This window comes from Lonchura striata, chromosome 2, assembly GCF_046129695.1.
Source record: "Lonchura striata isolate bLonStr1 chromosome 2, bLonStr1.mat, whole genome shotgun sequence".
In the NCBI taxonomy this organism is placed as follows: Eukaryota; Metazoa; Chordata; class Aves; order Passeriformes; family Estrildidae; genus Lonchura; species Lonchura striata.
The window spans coordinates 41191117-41210317 of NC_134604.1; the positions used below are offsets into that span (position 1 = coordinate 41191117).

Below are 19201 nucleotides of genomic sequence, written 5' to 3' on the forward strand. Positions count from 1 at the left end.
TTTTTTCTTTTTCATTTTAACAACTGCATTGTGTCTTCTTTCTTGATACTAAAGTGACTTATTAATTTCTCACTGAAAATACACATTTTACATGTCCTTCTCATAACTAACAGAATGCTATAACTAACAGGCAGAGAGGCAAACCTTTTGGGTAAAGAGAGAGCTAGGTCACAGAAAAAAAAGTGAGAGCTAATAAAGAAAGTCACAGGTACCTGACTTACAAAGGGAGGTACCCTCTGGAACACAGACAACTGACTAACAAAGAAATGGACAACAGTGTCAAAGCAAAAAAACTTTACCACTTACCTTGAAAAATGTGCAGGATGACTAGAACTAAAAAGAGGAAAGCTGACTTAGGGTTTAAATTGCAGAGAGAAATAAGTTCTATCAAACAAAACCTGCATGTTCCTAATCATGTTGTTTCACACAGAGGAAATGGAAGCTCAGGGTAGAATGTTCTTCCCTGTTTCCTTTGCTTTATCTTAAAATTTGTATAGTCACTAGAAGTGGCAGAGCATCATCCCAATTTTGATGGAATGCTTACACTTTTTTGAGCCAGGGCTGATCTTCAGTTTGCCAGTACATGAACTGGCAGTGTCCAAGTGATCAGAATGGAGCCCTGGATGAGCATCCAAGGGCTGTGGCAGACGAGGAACAGGGCAATGCAGTGCTGTTTAGGCCAGAACTTCTATTAAATAAATTGTTAATCAAGCACCATCCTTAATGGATTGAATAATGCTCAGTATAAGAAGGTCGGATGGCTGTTTCGCCCTCCAGGTGCACCAGGCAAGATTGATAACGTCTTTAAGGTATAATATACATAGAACACACAGAGAGAGGTAAGTGAAGACCTTGAATTGACAGCCTCATGTAAGAAAGCAAGAAGTAAATTCCACTAGAAGATAATTGATTCTTCAGGGACCTTTACCTGTCAGATTCAATAGTAGGCTGGAAAATGCTGCTTCTTTTTTAAGGTGCAACTGAAAGAAACAGAGTGAAAGACAGATACCTACAATTTGTCCTTTTATTATGCAGTAGGGTTTTTTTTCAGTAAGATTAAGTTGTGTTGAACCAGATGTCCCAGTGGCATTTCAATACTCTGTGGCTAAACTAAACCTCAAATAGCTGTTTATAATACATAGGACTCTGAGTTCCTTATGAATATGGCTTAATAAACAAGAAAGTGCTAGAATAATCTAAACAGTCAACAGCCCTACAGCTGTATTCTTGTATCTTTTCAGCATACTAAAAAAGTGTCATAATAAAAAATAGACAAGCCAAAACTAACTCCAGCATGAAGTTGAATGTGTTAAGAGGATGCTTCTAAACTATTAAGAGCATAAGCTCTTTGAGAGTAAGGGCTCCCTGTGGATGTCTCCTAACGCCTTAAGTTTTAGCTTTCACATTTTCCAGATTCTGTACTGCATCAGTAGATAACTCAGAACTTCATATAAAGTTCTCCTCACAGTTTAGTCAGACAAAACAATGCTTTTCCTGCTGGAGAACCAAGGACACAGTGGCAGCGTTAGGCTCAAGTATAAACAGCGAATTGAGGGGAGCAATCGGGGAGAACCGGACTTCATAATCTGAAGCTGTAGTTGGACAATTAACCACAATATGTAAATGAACCAAAATTTATAAAAGTGTGAAAATTTGTGACCCAGGGTCCATCTTGGGTGGAGCCACAACCAGGCTGTTGCACTGCCCAAGGTGTATCCTTTGAAGGCCTTTTTAATACATACCTACTTGATTCCATTACCTCTATCTAACTTCTGTTCTGGGTAGCCTCTCCAGGCATCACTCCCAGCATTGGTCCCAGTCCCCACTTGTGATTAGAGCATTGAAGAACTTGGAAGAACTTTCTTCTACTGATTTCAGTCTGCATGTAGGGACTGACAGGACTATACAACATGCATTCCTCTGCCCCTCTGGGCCTTAATTCTGATGCTCTCAATGTTTGGTCTCTGCAAGAGACAAGGGGAAATGCATCTCTCTTCTGCTCCTGTCATTATCTCTTTTTTGGTGCAGAATTTTTCATGTGTCATAGCAGGTCTCTAGAAAATATTTTTTTTCCATTAGATTATTGCTTTATTTTCAATTATTACAATTTCAGTAATAAAATATTACATATATTAATGACTTAAAAATATTTGCAAAGTATTTCTAAGCCTTTAAAAATATGATTAATTGTAGTATGAAGGAAATTAGGCTAGAAGAAAATTGCTTATTGATTTTAAGTAATTTGTCTTAAACTATTGTAATAAAACACCTGAAAAAAAATCCAAATGAAAATAGATTTTAAGAGACATTTCTGTTTACTGTGAGGTTCTTTATGACCCATAGGAAACTTTTTTTTCAAACACTTTTTGAAGCACTAAAGGTAAATGGAGATCTCAGGCCTTTCTAGGGTCTGTAAAATCTTTCATCATTTACAAAAGGTTCAAAATAGTAGTTCCCAGTGACTAGGAGTAATTGACAGGGGTTTATTTGTCTAACACTAAAACTTTGGAATGATACCTGACTTTTTCAATTTGAGAAGGCATTGCAAGATTGCTGAGATAAATGAGGGTATTTTCAAAAAATATCCTCATTTAACTAATTACATTACTTTGGGATAAATATGTGGGAGGGAACTACCTTCACAACAAAAACACCTTCATGTAGTCTAAGAAAAACTAGAGGGTTTTGCCCGGGCTGACAAAATGAGGTATGCTTTCCTAATGGAAGGTAAAAATTCTTCTCTGGAATCAGTTTCAGCCATTTACATTCATTCAAACATTAATTCAAATTAGTGCTCCTGAAAGTTCTTCCATGTGAGCACCCCAAGTCCCAAATCCCACCTGGGAAAACTCTGTAGCAAGTATTCCTACAGTGTCTAAGTTAATTGTGGTTTTGTGTTATTCATCTACCTCTACTGAAATCAATGAAAGAAGATTCTGTGTGTTAGCCAACAGCTGTAATGTCATTATTAATTTCTCTGCAGTACCCTATTTGAATCAATAAAGGGCCAAGAGGTCTTGACAAGGTATATTTTTTCTAATATTGATCTTGATGACCAAGCTAGTGCCCTCAAGTCTAACCATTGATTCTAAGAGACAGAACTCACAAGCTGGAGGCCAACTTTATGCTATTAAACACATCAGAATTTGTAATTAAAGACAATGTCACACTGTCATATTTTTGATCACAAGAAAAAGGAATCTTTTCATACACATTAAGAATAGCATGAAGACTAGAGATATACTAGACATATGTACCCTGAACTTAATTACTGATTTTATAGATGACATTCATATTTGATTCAGGTTCACTAACATTCCACTATATATGGAAGTTGATATCCTTCTACTTTTTCTCAATTAAAATTTTTAAGAAAGTATTTTATTAACTTGGTTTTGCTTTCATTCCCTGACTATATTTTCAATTAATTTTTGGGAGTCTCAATCTGAATACATTTTTGAACAAATTTACCTGTTTTAGCTGGCCTGTCTTTTATCATTCAAAGACAAGTAATTGTTAATATTTCTCTATTCACTTCATTTTAAAGTAGCATGAATGAAAACATGCAAAAGATATCCAGAGCTGTTGACTAAACATGAATATCTGAGAGACCAAACAGAATCAGTTTCCTAAAACTCAAGAACAATTTTTTCTTACATGTCTCGGAACACTACAGCACTTGTTCACTAAACATGCAATGGGAATGTCTGGGTGCAAAGATATCTGATGGCTTTTAGGAAGATCATAGTAACATGCTGCTTAAAGTACATTTAATATAGCTAGGAAAATTTTTAGAAAAAAAATATTAATTTATGACAGAACGCTGATTTATAGTCAAGTTCCAAAGACAGAAACTGATTTCTAGTCCTTTGATAACCTGACTGTGTGATTGTGTATGTTAGGGATTAGGCTATAAACTATGGTTGATGCATTATATGTTCTAAGAAACCCCGTAAAAGAGAGTTGTTGTCTCAGATTAAGGAAGAAAACAGAAGCAGGGAAAAGATCCACAGGGATGTTTAGGAAAGACTCATATTAGAAATTAAAATTAAAGAGAGGTCATTTCTGCCAATCGCCTGCCTAAATAAGGACTAACCAGCTTCTCAATACTCTACAGCCCCAGTCTAAAAATTAATAGAAGTCACCAAGTTTTGATACAATAGGTATTGAAGTCTGAAGATACTTAAATGTCAGCACCACACAGGAGTACTGCACTTTGTAATTCAGTAGTCCAGCTGGAGATGACAGGCCCATAGATGGCAGCCCTGTCTTGATTTGCCTGAGGCCACACAGGTTCTCCTTTACAAAATAGGAAATTTAAGAAGTAATTCTTACCCCAAAGGCTTTGCTTTCCAAAACTCATTATCTGCGTTTCAAATTTCAGCTTTACTTGGCTTAGGTTTCATAGGAATTATACTGAAGTATCTTTGTTTCATAGTTTAGTAGAATGCTTTTGTTTCAAATATTTTTAAGTGTTATTTTCATTACATTGTCTTACCAGCTATTATTCAGTTTATAATAAGCTTTTCCTCAGCAAATTTTCTGTCTGATAACACATATTACAGTAGAATTCTAGATTATCTCTGAAAATATCAGTGAAAATATTAAAATGAATGAATTCATTAGCTAACTCTACAAAAATTTTACAGTACACTTAATTTATTATATAATGAATACTTGAGTCTATATGTCAAAGAAAAAGATGAGAAAATAATAGGTATATGAATAGATAGATACCTACATAAGAATGTGCAAGGAATATAAGGTTTGCTATAAGGATTTATCATTGCTATAGAAATGTACTGGGACTGTATTTAGGCTTTCATAGTTTCCAGTTTTAAACACTGTTACTTTTTGCTTTTACTTGCATTTTCTTTGTCTTTGCAAAATTTTGCCTATAGCAGTTAATGTACCAGTTTTTAGGTCAAAGGAATTTGCAAAGTTTCAAGAAAATTGAAGAAAAAAAGGATTATAAGTTATTAAGATTTCACCTGACTGAAAAACTAAACCTAGTTTAAAGTTTCTATAATTTCTTGAAAGTCAGTGGTGATTTTTAATTTAAATTTTATGTTTTCCGTGGACTTAAACCTCAACACTTATATTCCAGATAACTGACAGTATATATACATTGAGCCTGCTCAAATTAATTACATATCCCTTTAGAGACTAAAAATTATCATACTATCAGCTTTTTGGTTGTGATAGCCTGTCAGGGCTGTCACCATTTCTAAATGTAAATTAATTTCTAAAAGCACTCATAAAAATAATCAAGTCTGTTTCTTTTGGACAACTGGAAAATGAATTTTTGAAGATTTACCTCTTTTTTCCTGAAATGTTTTGAGACTGCACTGAAAAAGTACATTGCACATATTACAAACCATGATGCAATATGGCTTGGCTAATGACAGAAAAGAGGAATTCTCTGTTAATCATGACTGACTGTGACTGAGGGATCCAAATTTAGGAGATTTTAGTTTATTGTTTTCTAGCTTTGACTATAAAATGTAAAAATGCATAAAAAGTAGGAAACTGAATGCAATGTTAAAAACTACTGTCTAAATATGGAAGAGATTTTATTCAAAATGTATAGCCATGTAAAATTTTATCTTGTATTCTTAGTATTGTCATTAATTATGAAAACTATTACCTAAAAATCAAATAATCTGAAGGCATTCTGAAAGAGAAAAGAACCACAATATTGGATATAAGGTGCATAGTTCAAATCTGAAACAAGTAGTTTTATGCTGCTATAGGTATTTAACATATCTCCCCACAGTGAATCTAAGGAAAGAGAAGTGCTATGAATTCTGAGAAACTCAAGTGGCAATTGACAGAGTGAAAGATGGTAGATATATGTGACAAGACAAAACAAGACTACTTTCAGATTCTAAACAGCTTCATCAAAAGAAGGCGCATACTTCAAATCTTGCTTTTTTAGTTTGATCTACAGTTACATATCCAATGATAAAAATAAATTATATCCTAATTAGTTCATTCTATTAATACACATGCATATAACCATAACTCTACATTAAGTAGAGAAAAAAATAAATTCTTCAAACATTAAAAAGGTCACAGTAATCTCAATATAGATTTATGGAGGTAATTTTTAGCAAGTCGTGGTTTTATCCATTTGGGTTATATTCCACCCAAAGATAGCCCTTACACAGCTTCAACTTCAGTCTACTTAAAAGATTTTAATTCAGGCAGGATTAATAGAAGAGAGCAGTACAAAATTTAAAATGCTTTTAAAGGAATAATATAATCACTTCTCTGTTTAGGATGTATTTGATATTCTTAAGTATGATGTTCCCATTTTGAAGCATAACTGCTTCTGTTTAACTTCATACATGCATACTAAATTTCTGTTATTTTCTAAAATCCTTAAATTAAATGTTTTCTTAAGACAAGAGAAAGGTCACCCCGTTGTGAGCACAGGATCATCCGCTGAGTCAGCTCCCAGGTGTTGTTAGCTACCTTGGAACCTGTGTGGTACTTATGGTTTATGTTCAACTTGTTGCAATACTGAGAATTCCTATAATACCATGGATATTAGGAAAAGATTCTTCACCTAGAGGGTGGTTGGGCACTAGAGATGGTTCTCCAGGAAGGTAGTCCCATTATCAAGACTGACAGAAATCAAAAAGTGTTTGGACAATAAGGCACAATGTGTGATTATTGGGGTGTCCTGTGCAGGGTGCAGAATTGGATTCCAATGATCTTTATGTGTCCCTTCCAACTCAGGATATTCTATGACTCTTTGGTATAGCAGCCACGCTTCCTGTGCCATATGCAAACTTGATGAGAATATTATCACACAATCATTAATTAAAGTATTAAAATGGATTGGACACACTATTGACCCCTGGAGTACACCACAAGTCTCTGGCCTCCAATTAAATTTTTCACCAGACATCACCACCACAATGGTCTGCCCATTCTGTCAGTTTTCATTTCATCCCAGTTCATTCAGCCCATACATCAGCAGCTTATCTTTGAGGCTGTGAATGTGTTACTGAAGTACAGGTAGAAAATTGCCATTGCTCTCCTCACTTCTGCAAGGTCAGGCATTTCATCGTACAAGTTTATCAAGCTGGTCAAGCATGACCTCCCTTTCGGGAAGCTATGCTGACTATTCCTGATGATTTTCTTGTCCTTCATGTGCCTAGAAATAGTATCCAGCATTAGCTAATCCATAACCTTCCCAGAGACTAAGGTAAGGCTGAATGGTCTGTAGTTCCCTGAGTAGGCTGTATGTTGTTGGAAGATTAATATTAGAAAAATTGCTAGGACTTGTATAACAAGATGGACTGAAGAGATCTTTACTTGATAATATTTCTCCATGCACAAATAACATTATGACTTTTTCAATAATATATCAAAGCAACTCTGAATATTTAAGGGCTCCAACACTAAGAGGAAGAGCAGTATTGATTTGGAAACCATTGAGAATGAAAAAGAAAAAGGGTAAAGCATGAGAAGCACATAGAGATGTTGATATGTGATTAGCTAAGCCAGGAACCTTCATCTGAATCGATAATTTTTTTCCAGATGTTCCCATGTCCCCCTCCCTTCATTTTACTTTAACATATATAAACTTCTAAGATTGATGGAGAGAAGCAAGGGAAAGGGGAAATGGAGGAAGAGAAGGAAGGCAAAAAGGAAGGTGTTCAGAGCCCCAGGAATGAGGAGAAACAGAGATCTAGTGAGTTCTCTGGGACAGAGTGTTGCACTAGCTGCAAAGTAACTGTGATTTGAGGCACAGGGCAATGTGGGAAAGAGAGCAAGAGGACAATTTTGGGCACTTAGTCCTGGGGGGATGGAAAGAGCTACAGTTTTTAGCCCATTCAGGGCTCACATTACAGGAGCAATGAAAGCAATATTGGCAGGAGGACACTTATGCGCGTTGGAATAAGGTTTTTAGTAAAAATTAGTGCCTTTAGTATTCATCCCTTCTAGTTCTAAATCTAGCATCTGTTCCAAATCACACTTTTTCTATCACAATTTCAACATGGTTTTAATTAAACTGATATATTTAGAAAGTAATTTTCCAATGTTTGAAACATTCAAAGCATGTATCTGCCCCCAATCATCCAATTACTAAACAAAAAAATATACTCTTCATTAAATTCTTGTATGACTAGCCCTAAAATGTATCTCTGATTTTTATCTCATTTTCTCCACTTATACTTAGTTTTCACAGAATCGTGGTATCTATGTGTCATTTCCCAGTGTAACTTACTTTCGCCATGGTTTAGGTAGAAAATGCTCTGAATGAAATGGTAAAGTCACTGAGGCCACTGTTGAGCCACTGAGCCTTCCTCACTCTGCAGTTAGCACAGTTCTGCCTCTCTACCTTTGTCTGCATGAGAGAATAGTTCAGTCATCTTTTGTCCTTAGTGTTTTTTAGTTACAGGTACTGTGTATTGTCTGATCTTTACTCCTGCATTACCTATTCTCTTGTACTGACTTATTAAGTAATGCTATTTTCCTTGCTGCTTTAATAGACCACTCTTTTCTAATTAAAGGAGAATGAGAGAATGAGAAGCAGCATGTTTCCAGAGTAAAGTGACAGGCAGGAGACTTCATTTCTTTTACTGTTTAGACAGTGGCTCACTGTTTGACTTTGAGAAAATCACTTAGAAGGTTCAAATCTGCAAGCAGCTGCACAAAGTTTGGGCGTCTTCCTTTGTTACCTGCCATGGATTTTTGTTCTGAGATGCATTCAACAGAGACAACAGCAGTTAAAGGTGATGAGACATGCAGGTACTTGACATATCCGACAATTAGGATAACATTAGAGCATTTCAAAGTGAACATCTTAAAACCCTAGGTGATTTCAAGCTTGGTTTTCTTTTTTGTTTTGTTTTTTTTTTTTTTTTTAATGATGACTTGAAAAATATTGTTCCTTGATTTTTCTATCTGCAAACAGAAAATAACCTTCACAAGGTCTGTTGATTGAAAATGCTTATAAAACTTTTCAGGATTGCTTGTGCTATATAATAAGAGATTTCCTCAACCATGTTAGTATTATTGTGTTATACATACTGGAAGCATTACAAGCAAGACCAGAGGGAAACTTTGACTTGCTTTGCTAGACTATGGTTATTCACCAGGTCTTCTGAAAAACAAGACTTGAGTCAGTTTTCACTGCACACTGATTCACATTTTTGTGTGCATTATGAGTCAAAAAGAAGAGAAACACAATTAGTCATAATTCTGTCTTTCCTGTTAGAAAGTGACATATATCTAAGAAAAATGATCTGTGGCTACAAAGCTTAAAGAATACATCCTCTTAGTTAGACTTCAAAATAAGTATTTTTCCACAATTAAAAATAATCTGAGCAAATATATGCAACAGAAATTGAGCTCAGAGGAGTTCACCATTGTTGTGGCGCGGCATGCACTCCTCTCGCCGCGGCACTCCGAGCCGTGCCGTGCTGGGCGGTGAGGGAAGAGAACGGGCGGCCGCTTCCCCCTGCAAGCTCTGCAGTTCAGTTCGTGGCGCGCGGGGACAGACGAAGGCGACACGGGACTTGGGGGGTGAACGGGATGGTTTTATTCAGTGAGCCCCAAGACCCCGGCGGGGGCGGGAGCAGAGGTTTTATACAGAACTCAGGAGGACGGGTGTAGGAACAGCAACCAATAAGGGAATAGCAGGGGAGGAGTTTAGGGCAGAACTAACATCTGGAAGCTGAGGAGGGGGCTAGAATGAATGACAGGGAAGGTTCCAGGGAAAGGGGCAGGGAAAGGGAGGATTGACCACTTGGAGATGGGGGGGGGGTTAGGGGAGAGCTAGGGAAGACTGACACTGGGGAGAGGAGGAGATTGGGGGGTTGGCGGGGGGGAACAGATATTAAACAAATATTAAATGAAAGAAAAACACACCACCGCACACCATGAGCTGAGTACTTGCGTTGGCAACCAGAAATGACAGTGAGGTCCTTTCCAAGGGTATTATTTGATTAAAAGTGATGCAGCAGTAGTGCCAGCAGAAACGTCATGCCTGGTAGAAAGGTGTCCCTATATGTGAACATGAAGATCCCATTGGAGTGGAGCTGGAAAACAGGTTTGGGTAAGGGACTCTGTCACAGTTTCCTTCTCCCATCAATATACCTATATTTTACTGTGTTGGAACAAGCTTAGTTGAATGACAGAGCCCTTGGAGGAGACTGCACTATGACAAGACAATATGCATGAAAAAAAGGTGAGATTAAACTCAATGGCAGTATCTTGATCTGTGTAACCCAGGGTAACACAACTTGTGGATGCACAGAAATTGCTGAAGGGAGTTTGTAGTATTCTGTAGTACACAGAGAAACAGAAGCTTTTTATTCCTAAATATTTCTCTACATTTTTATAGAGTATCAAAAATACTACAAAAATAAACACCAGCAAGAATACTACTACAGACATCATCACTAGTAAATATAAAAAGTATTGATGAAGTGAATATATATAGCAATGAAAAGTCACTATCAATAAAAAATCATCTATTAATATTATATTAACAAACAATAGTATGGAGACTGTCAATAGCATCAGCAATCAATCATATAGCAACACTCAATATAAAACACCCAATAATTAATATAGGTTACTGTGAGTTTTTCATTAGTAAAGCAACTTCTCACCAATATAAGACACATTTAAAATATATTACTATTTGGATATTTGAGTGAATTAGGTTTCAGAATGGGCCAAATCATATTGAAGTGTAGGAAAAATCAGTCACCAAGAGAGACCCAGCCACCCCAGAACTGTTAAAAACAAACTGAAACTACTCCAAAGTGGGCCCAAAGCAAGGACCAACAAGTTAACAGAGTCTGACTTAAAAAATGATTGACATGGAGTCTGGAGTTAGCCAGGTGACTTCTGTGAGAGTCCAAGATCTTGTAGAAAGCTTGCGTAGCTTTCCACTTGTTTAGAAAAGTAAAAATGTGCAGCTTAGGAAGTTCTCAGTGAGATAGAAACTCTATTTTGGATAAAAATTAAGTTTTTTGTATACTATAAAGATATAAAAGGGAATAGGATACACCATTTTGAGCAGCCAGTAGATGCTGTTAATGTCTATTTTTCACCCAGACCTCCAAAAGAGTCGTGATGTGTCTGTTCCTTCAGCCTAATTTTATTTTCCAGGACTGCTTCAACTTTTTCAGAGCATAAATTGCAATTTCTTGAGTTTTGCATTTACCGATGGAACCACTTTACAGGTTCCTCATCTATACTTTTAAAAAGGCCAGCTGCACTTTTTCATTATGTTCCTTCTTCCAGGAGCCAGTTCCTAGGCTCATGACTCCTATACCAGCAGGAATTTTTTATTTTAGTACCTTTTCTCTTTCTACATTTTTTGGCTGCTTGTGTCACAAAGTTATATTAGTATTAGTTGTGATTCAGAGCAAAATCCCAAAGTAAATCGTGCAGCACTGTGTTGCTCGCCTTCTGCATCTCCTGATGTTAGAGAAACAGAAAACAGAAGTCAGATATTATGCCACTTACAAATATTTGCAAATGATCTTTAGGAGCTGAGTGTGTGTCCTCAAAGTTTCATCTATACAGCTAAGAATTATCTTCTGCTATATATATATATATATATATATATATATTGTTCTTTGAAAATCTGCATCTAAGCAATTGAGTTCTTCCCAAACTGAACTCTATAGTTTACTGGGAATGACCATTAAAAACCTCATATTTATTGGCATCAGCTGTTGGTGACCTTGAACTTACTAATTCAGGTCTCCATGATTTTCCTTCTGAGAAATGGACTTTTACTTCTGCTGTGAAATAATCATGATACACTGCAGACAGCACCAGTTGTCTGTAAGGTTACAGACACGGTGATTATTGTTATAATGCAATTGAGGGAAGAAGGGCTATTCTGGGATAACATATTACTGTGTATGAAGTTTGTAGAAGGAAGTATGTAAGTAGGCAGTACAAAATTACTTGTAAATATCAATATATCATTTAAATGTAAAGATGGACGTGTTGCTACATATTTAAAAACTTGAATAACAATCTTCACTTCTATCTACCAGAATAAACTGTATTACAAAATTATTGTTTTGAAATTACTGAGATATGTGCATATATTTAAAATAAATTCCTAGATTTGCAGGCTTTTTGAAAATCTTCCTACTGAAGAATTCCATGAAAGACAGGGAGGAGGTATCACTGTGTGGTACCTATCATTCCCTTCTGTGAGTAAATAATTTATCATCACTTCAGGATTTGACGTTTGTTTTCTAAGTAGAATTTTTTCTTCTAAATATAAATTCAGAATTAGACATAGCTTCCCTTGGGCTGACCAGATTGTTGCCCATCACACAAGGACAGAAATGCTTTCAGACTTCCAAATAAACCAGTAGAAACTCTTTCCTGTGTTACATTTGATTTCTCTATGGGTTGATTCAAAGCAGACATTAAAGGATTATGTGAGATGGGGGAAACAGCTAAGTCATGGAGTAGTTTTATGTGCTTAAACTCTATTTTAAAATGTATTTTTAAAATGCTTGGGCTGAAATATGAGCAGTAATGGCCAGTGTACTTGATAAGGAGTCTGAGGATAAATTTCTTGTCATTTAGATATCCTGGTATATCTACACTGTCTGTAGTCTTTACCTGTCAAAGATACAGTCTTTACAAGACTGTACAGTACCAGAAATAGATTGAAGAAAAAAGAAGAAAACAAAGACTCTAAATGGAAAACATTGCACTAAAATTCCAAAAGCAGGATTGAAACTCAAATGCATAGTAGAAATACTTGGGGTTTTTTTTATAGCAAGCTTATTCTTCAGTGTAACCTACAGTACAAGGCCTCCCAGAGGACGTTTAGGAACACAGTAGTCTTTGATCTTAATGGAAACTGTGTTTGCTGAGGATGGTGCTGTCTGCCTTGCAGTCACCAGGTAGTCTGGTTGCACAGCAGGAACCTCTTTCCTGTAATACAGACACAGATAGTGAAACCTGCTTCATCTGTCTGAGGGAGCCTGGAGTTTCCCCTAGTTCAATGTGGGAGGTTTTGCGTTTCTTAGAAAAGCTTCTTTCTTCCACACTGCTGATGATGCCGTGACACATTTTCAAAGTAGCTAGGGACTGTCGGCCCATTTGACACAGTAGTAAAAAGGTTAAACTAAGTGGAAGAAAGATTTGATTTGGCAACTTCAAGAGAAAACATAGAATTATTAAATAGACATGTGAGAAGAAGGTAACTAATTTTTCTGAACCATGCTACATCAGAAACAGTAGATTTGTTTAATAAATTCTGAAGGGCAAGTCAATTGACAGAATATTTTAATGAAAAATAAAGGATTCACCTTTCAACACAGAATGAAATTTTAAAAGGGCATAACTTTCCTGTGTGAGGTCAAAAGCAGGAGAAAGATCTATACAACTCTCACGTTATTTTTTTTCCAACTACAGCAGGTCTCAATGAAATTTCTTGCCGAATCTATTACCTCTCTATTTGCCTCTCCTACCTTGCTCGCCCTTCCACAATATTTAATAGCTTTATAACTGCTTCTCCTTTCTAACATATAAAAAATCCACTGATTCTTAAGTGGTCATTAATGAGAATGTAATCTGTCTTGTCTGAGGATCACTGGGAGACAGCATAGCCCTACAGTGAGCTATTCTTCACATCCCTCCTGCACAGCCTTTCTAAGGATACTGATTTTACACCTCTCTCCACTCTAATTTCCTGTTCATTCTACAGTATAGCAACTATTAGTCACAGAAAGTTGGAAAGTTAAGGACTCTGCAGCTGGAGTACTCTGAAGCTTGGAAATAGAAAGGTTTTAGACCTTTGTGTGTAATGGGCTGAAAAAGTAAAGCTGTGATTTATTGTTTCTTTCAGTTACTTCAGTTCTTTCAGAACCTAATGGCTAGCCCACCTTCTGTGGAATTCAGTGATCTGAAGATGTTTATATCTAATAAAATGTTTGAATAAATTGTGATTCTTTTCCTTTTAATGAATCATGCTTCCATGTAACTGTGCAACATTTTCACAATTATATTTTTAACATTCAGTTCAAAGCTGAAAGTAACAAAGATTTATATTTATTTTCATAACAAAAGAAGTTTTTAAAAATGAAATCTATGACCATTAGTAGTCAAATAATTATTATTCCTGTTAATTCATATTAAATAAGTCTAAAAATAAAAATAAATAATTTATTGGCATATGGATATGGATGGACACAAAATGATGGCTTATATTATACACATGCACTCAAACAGGCTGTGAATATATACCTCTGTGACTTATAGAAGAGAAAGAAACCCAAGGAAACAGAAAATTTAATTTTGAACTGTACTAAGAGGAGTGATTTGTCATTATTATTGTCAAAAGGCAATTTGCATGTTTGCTTTTAATTTCCATTACAAAATAAAACCATAAAATGAAACAGCACAAAATTACATGATTCTTAAGATCAATGTCTTTCTTTCCCAGGTATAGCCATAAGCTTTGCAGGCAAATGATTGATCAGCTTAATAATATCTAGGAATTAGTTTCAAAATGTGCTGTGAAAAAGCAGAATTTTTATGGCTAAAGAAAGAAACACATATTTTATGTAGACTCAATAGTTTATTGTTAGTGTAATTTAAATCCTGTCTCTTGAAGATTTCTTTTTAGTTCAGTACCCATTTTTACAGAAAAAAAATAAAAAAATAAAGAAATTTAAAATAACAAATATTATAACACCACAGAAGAAATTGAAATTTCCTTACACACAATCTTGATAGCATTTTTATCCTATTGAATTTGATTTCCCAACAAGTGGATCTAAATGTTGGCTTCAGCATGAGGAGAAGCTGCAGCTGTTTAATGCACCCTTGGTCCTTCACGGGTACTCACGTGGGTGTTTTCTTCCTCAATTTAGGCTCACAAAAGGACTTTTTCTATGTTTGCCAACTTTCTCACAAATTGCTATTTGTCTCTATTTTTCATGTATGTGCTTCTTCTGCAATTACTAAATATGGTATACTTTACATATTTTAGATACTTGTCCTTTTTCTCTTTGCTGCATTTAAAAGTGCTTTTTCCAGGTCTGTACTATGTTAGCTGGTCATTAGTAGGGTGCTTAAAGCCATTGGGTCTGGAACATCAGCTTGTATCCTATTTCTTACCACCCTCTCTGCACTGCATCCTGTGTCCCACCATTCAAGGTTTGTTTTGCCATACCACAACCATATTCCTTCATGCTATGTTGCTATGTTAGAGTCATAAATGTCAGATTCTATCCAGAAAAATTACCAGCTACTATGACATAAATGAAAATTTTACCATAGAAAGTTAAGCAAAAGCAAAATTAAATTGACCTAGTTTCTTGGCAATTTCAAAAATTGCTGTTACAGCCATAAAAAGGTTTAGCTAGGTAAGAGAAATTCAGACAAAGTAAACATGGCTATCTTATGGCCTTGAAAGTTTGTTCAAAGATCATTGCATGCTTGTAGCTGTAGCAATATCTTAGTTACTGAGCTACAGGATCCATTCCACTCAGAAAGGCATCTAGGGCTTTTTCTAACTTTTAGGTAAGTGCTTCAGGGCTGAGGTCTTCAATATCCAGGTGCAGATTGGAGAAGCTCATGGTGTAGCCAAATGAAATAAAGTGTGGTTGTGCAGAAGTGCTTCTGTCAGAGATGGGAACTGAGCCTGCACCTTCCAAGGATGAGTAAAGTTTTTCCCATTTTAGCATGTGTCTTTAAATAGTTGCTAACAAGCAGAAGCTTAAAAGATAGAAGGGAGAGATGACATTCCTCACTAAAAGTGTCAAAGTTGTGCTACTAAATGCAACTTTGAAGGTTTATTAGCTCATAGGCTTTTAGCTCATGGGCTTGTTAAACAAATAGACCAGAGAAAAGTGTATTTGTAGGGTACTTGGTATTCACATGGGCATTTGCTTACACTAAACATTATTATACTCAGCAATTAAAAAGCATACAAACACTCTAAAGGAAGAGAAGCACCTAATTCTCTCTCTTCCTATTGGGTGGCTTAATTACTAGCTTTCTTTAATCTTTGTGTTCATAATCTTTATAAAATTTCACTGTTTTCTGCAAGGTGAATCAGCTGTAAAAGAAGGATGAGCAGATTGTCTTCCTTTGCTTCACAGATCTAAATGTTTTCTGGACTGCAGCTGCAGCTTTGAATCATTCAAGCAGTACAGGGCAGAGCTGTAATATCACTTAGATAAATTCTTATCCTCTAGGCTGGGCTTAAAAAATATTACTAAGAACAGCAGAAGATTTTCTCACTTATACTGTTTTTTTGTTTGCTTGTTTGCTTCAAATCATGCAATATAAGTCAAAGTTACTCTCCAGTCCCTGAATTCAGTGCATTTCCAAAGGCAAGGTCTAGGTAAAATTTTTAATTCGAGCTCCAAGGCTAATAAACTGAGGGAAGATTGTTCATAATTCTTAAGCAAATTAGCTATGCAACTGGTATTCAATTCTACCACAGTGCTTGTGGTAGAAGAAATTTGGACATCTGCTACTTTTCCTGCCAATCACATAAACAGGGATGACTAGGACAGTTAGTTGGCTTTTATTTATTTGATTGCTTTGGTTTGAATAGGGCCAAAACTATTTAATAGATGTACCTCCAGCTGCTGCTGGTTTCCCAGGACAACAGGTGAAGTAGGCAGTAAATTGGAACATGAAGACATTCCCCATGACTCCTGTAAGGACAAAAGAATGAAAAAGTCAAGGGAAGAAGCATTTAAAAACTTAACTCAGGTTAAGTACAATAAAATGAAAAAAGGAAAAGCTTTAAAATTATATGACTGTGTTAATTGTTTAGTTAATAAATACATTTTCATGAAAAAGACTGTTTTTTAACCTTTATGGGAAAATTAATCTAAATGGCCATATAACACCACAATATTGGATCTTTGTTTGGGCTTTGGGTTTTGATTTTTATTTTTGGGGGGGGTTTTGGGGAATTTTCTTTTGTGTTTCTGTGATTTTTTTTTTGTTTAGTTGTTTTTAGGGGGAGAGGGTTTTTTTTGCTTTCCTAATTGAGGTTGATAACAATTGTTTAAATTTATTAAAAGTGTTATGATTTCTCCATTGTCAATTTAACTTAATGATTGAATAGTTCAAACAATAATTATTTTAAGGAAGTCATGCTCTACTTTTTTTAGGATAGCAAGTTAAATGGAGACACATGCCTCTAGTGTAATTTCAAATGAGTACTTTGAAAATGAAATAATCAACAAAGTTGTAATTGCATGATATCTGGAAAAGGTCACTAAAAAATTCCTCTGAGAAAGAATCTTTACAAAAATGCTCATGAGCTGGTTTAAATTCAAACAACAGAAATTATTTTCTATTCCTTCCATTATAGATGAGTATTCATGAACATAGAAGGCTAATTATGTGAACCTGTACCTTTTCCATTCTTCCCAGCACTATCTTTTCTAAAAGGATAGCAGATTTTAAAAAAAACCTTTTAATTTCTCTTAATTCCCTTAATTTCTTCTTCTTGTTGTAAGAAAAAAGGTTTTTTTCCCCACCAAAAAATCATAAAACAAACATTGCTGAATTCTGTATCCATTCTGAAGCAAGACAAGTATCTCAGATTAAACTCATGCAGTCAACCAACACGGTCATGTCAAGCAACGTGCAAGTAATGAAACATAAAGAGCCAAATGAACACATGTCCACATAGAAGAAGGTTTGAGACATCTAACACTTCAATAACAGCTTTACACACACTTGTAACTTTTTTTTCCCCTCCATAGATTATGAAAAGGGAGTCCTAATACAATTGGATCCTGTGAAGCTCCTGGGAATCGTTTGCTTTCACTCATACAGGACATAATCTGTGGAGATCTGTTCTGTTTTGAAGAACAACTTCTGTACAGCCAATTGGAAAGTTGAGGTACTGGATATTTAGACAAACTGGTTTTGGGATATGTTTGGTTTTTTTTTTTTTTTTTGCCTTTATTAATTTATAAAGTCCAAATCAAACACAGATGCTCTCACAAGCAATTTAAACTGAGTAAGGTTACAAATGGAACAGAGATTATAAAACAAATCTAGCTTTATGGATGATATTGTTATATTTCTCACCATGGGTTTGCAAAAGGTTCTGTTTTAAAAGTGCTTACCACTCCTTAAAAGTGTTTTAAAATAGTCACTGCAGTATACTCTTAGCCTGAATGCTCTGGATAGGTTTTGAAATCTAATTTCTGTGTCATGTTTAGTTGAACATGAAATCTCTGTAGATGAGTCACAAAGTCTATACTGCATGTCTAACCTTTCAGTGGGGCTTGGTCTAGATCTAGAATATGGTGTGTTTGCTGCAGGACTCTGAAATGACAAGCAAGTTCCACAAAGGCAAATCTCTTGAAGGTCAAGGATAATTCCCCTTTTAGGAGTTACGGTTTTTCCAACTTGTATTAAGTGGTTCGTGTAACTCAGGGCGTACCTTGCTAGAGTATTGAATAAATACAAATTTGTATTGATGAAGCAGGTGAATATGTTCAAGAGCCTGTTGTGATACAAACCATTGTGATACAGCAGCTGTAGATTTGAGTCATTTGAATCTGATAGTCACTATACAGATGAACAATGGTTATTCATTTTCAATTTATCATGAGTACAGCCACAGATTGAAATAAGATGGAGTAAATGTCTGTGGTTATCTGTTAACTGGTATGATTTATCATTTCATAGCTGAATGACTCATGATCATGTAGTTCAGAACACCTCTAATTAATTTTTGAGTTGAGTCTTTATTCTTAACCTCAAACTATGGTTTATTAATGAGTTAAAGTAAAGAGCTTGCTAAAGGTAATGTGTGGCTGTGCAAACATATTTGGAAGCTCATAGTTCACTGTTGGAAGTCAGATGTTTTACCTGCCTACCCAACTAATTGAGAATCATATCAAAGAACCAGAAATTAATGAGACAGTGACCTCCAAAAGACATAACTGAATTAGAACTGATGAACTTGGTATGAGTAGATTCATAGTGTCATTTTAAAAATAACACAGTGTAACTTCATTTTTGTGCCCTTGGAAATGTATTGCACTAAAAACATAGGAAGGATTGACAGGTGAATTTTAACTTGTTGGGTTTTGTACTTTTTCTACAACTGAGTAGAAAATTTATTGAAAGATATTTGTTATAACCAAAATAAAAATATTTTGGTTCTGAATACACACAAAGCAGGCTTCCTGGAATCTAAGAG

The 19201-nt window shown here is 35.5% G+C and overlaps 1 protein-coding gene across 6 annotated transcripts in view; it reads left to right on the top strand.

Moving 5' to 3' along the window:
- The window catches only part of CNTN5 (contactin 5), a 591904-nt gene that overhangs the window by 164931 nt on the left and 407772 nt on the right, over nucleotides 1-19201 (top strand). For 4 of the 6 annotated variants that reach the window (XM_021529320.3, XM_077781341.1, XM_021529327.3 and 1 more), the window contains one exon: nucleotides 17748-17887. The exons of the other annotated variants lie outside the window; for them this stretch is intronic. The gene's annotated coding sequence lies outside the window, so the exon portion shown is untranslated. The remainder of the gene's footprint in view (nucleotides 1-17747; nucleotides 17888-19201) is intronic. 6 annotated transcript variants of the gene reach the window in all.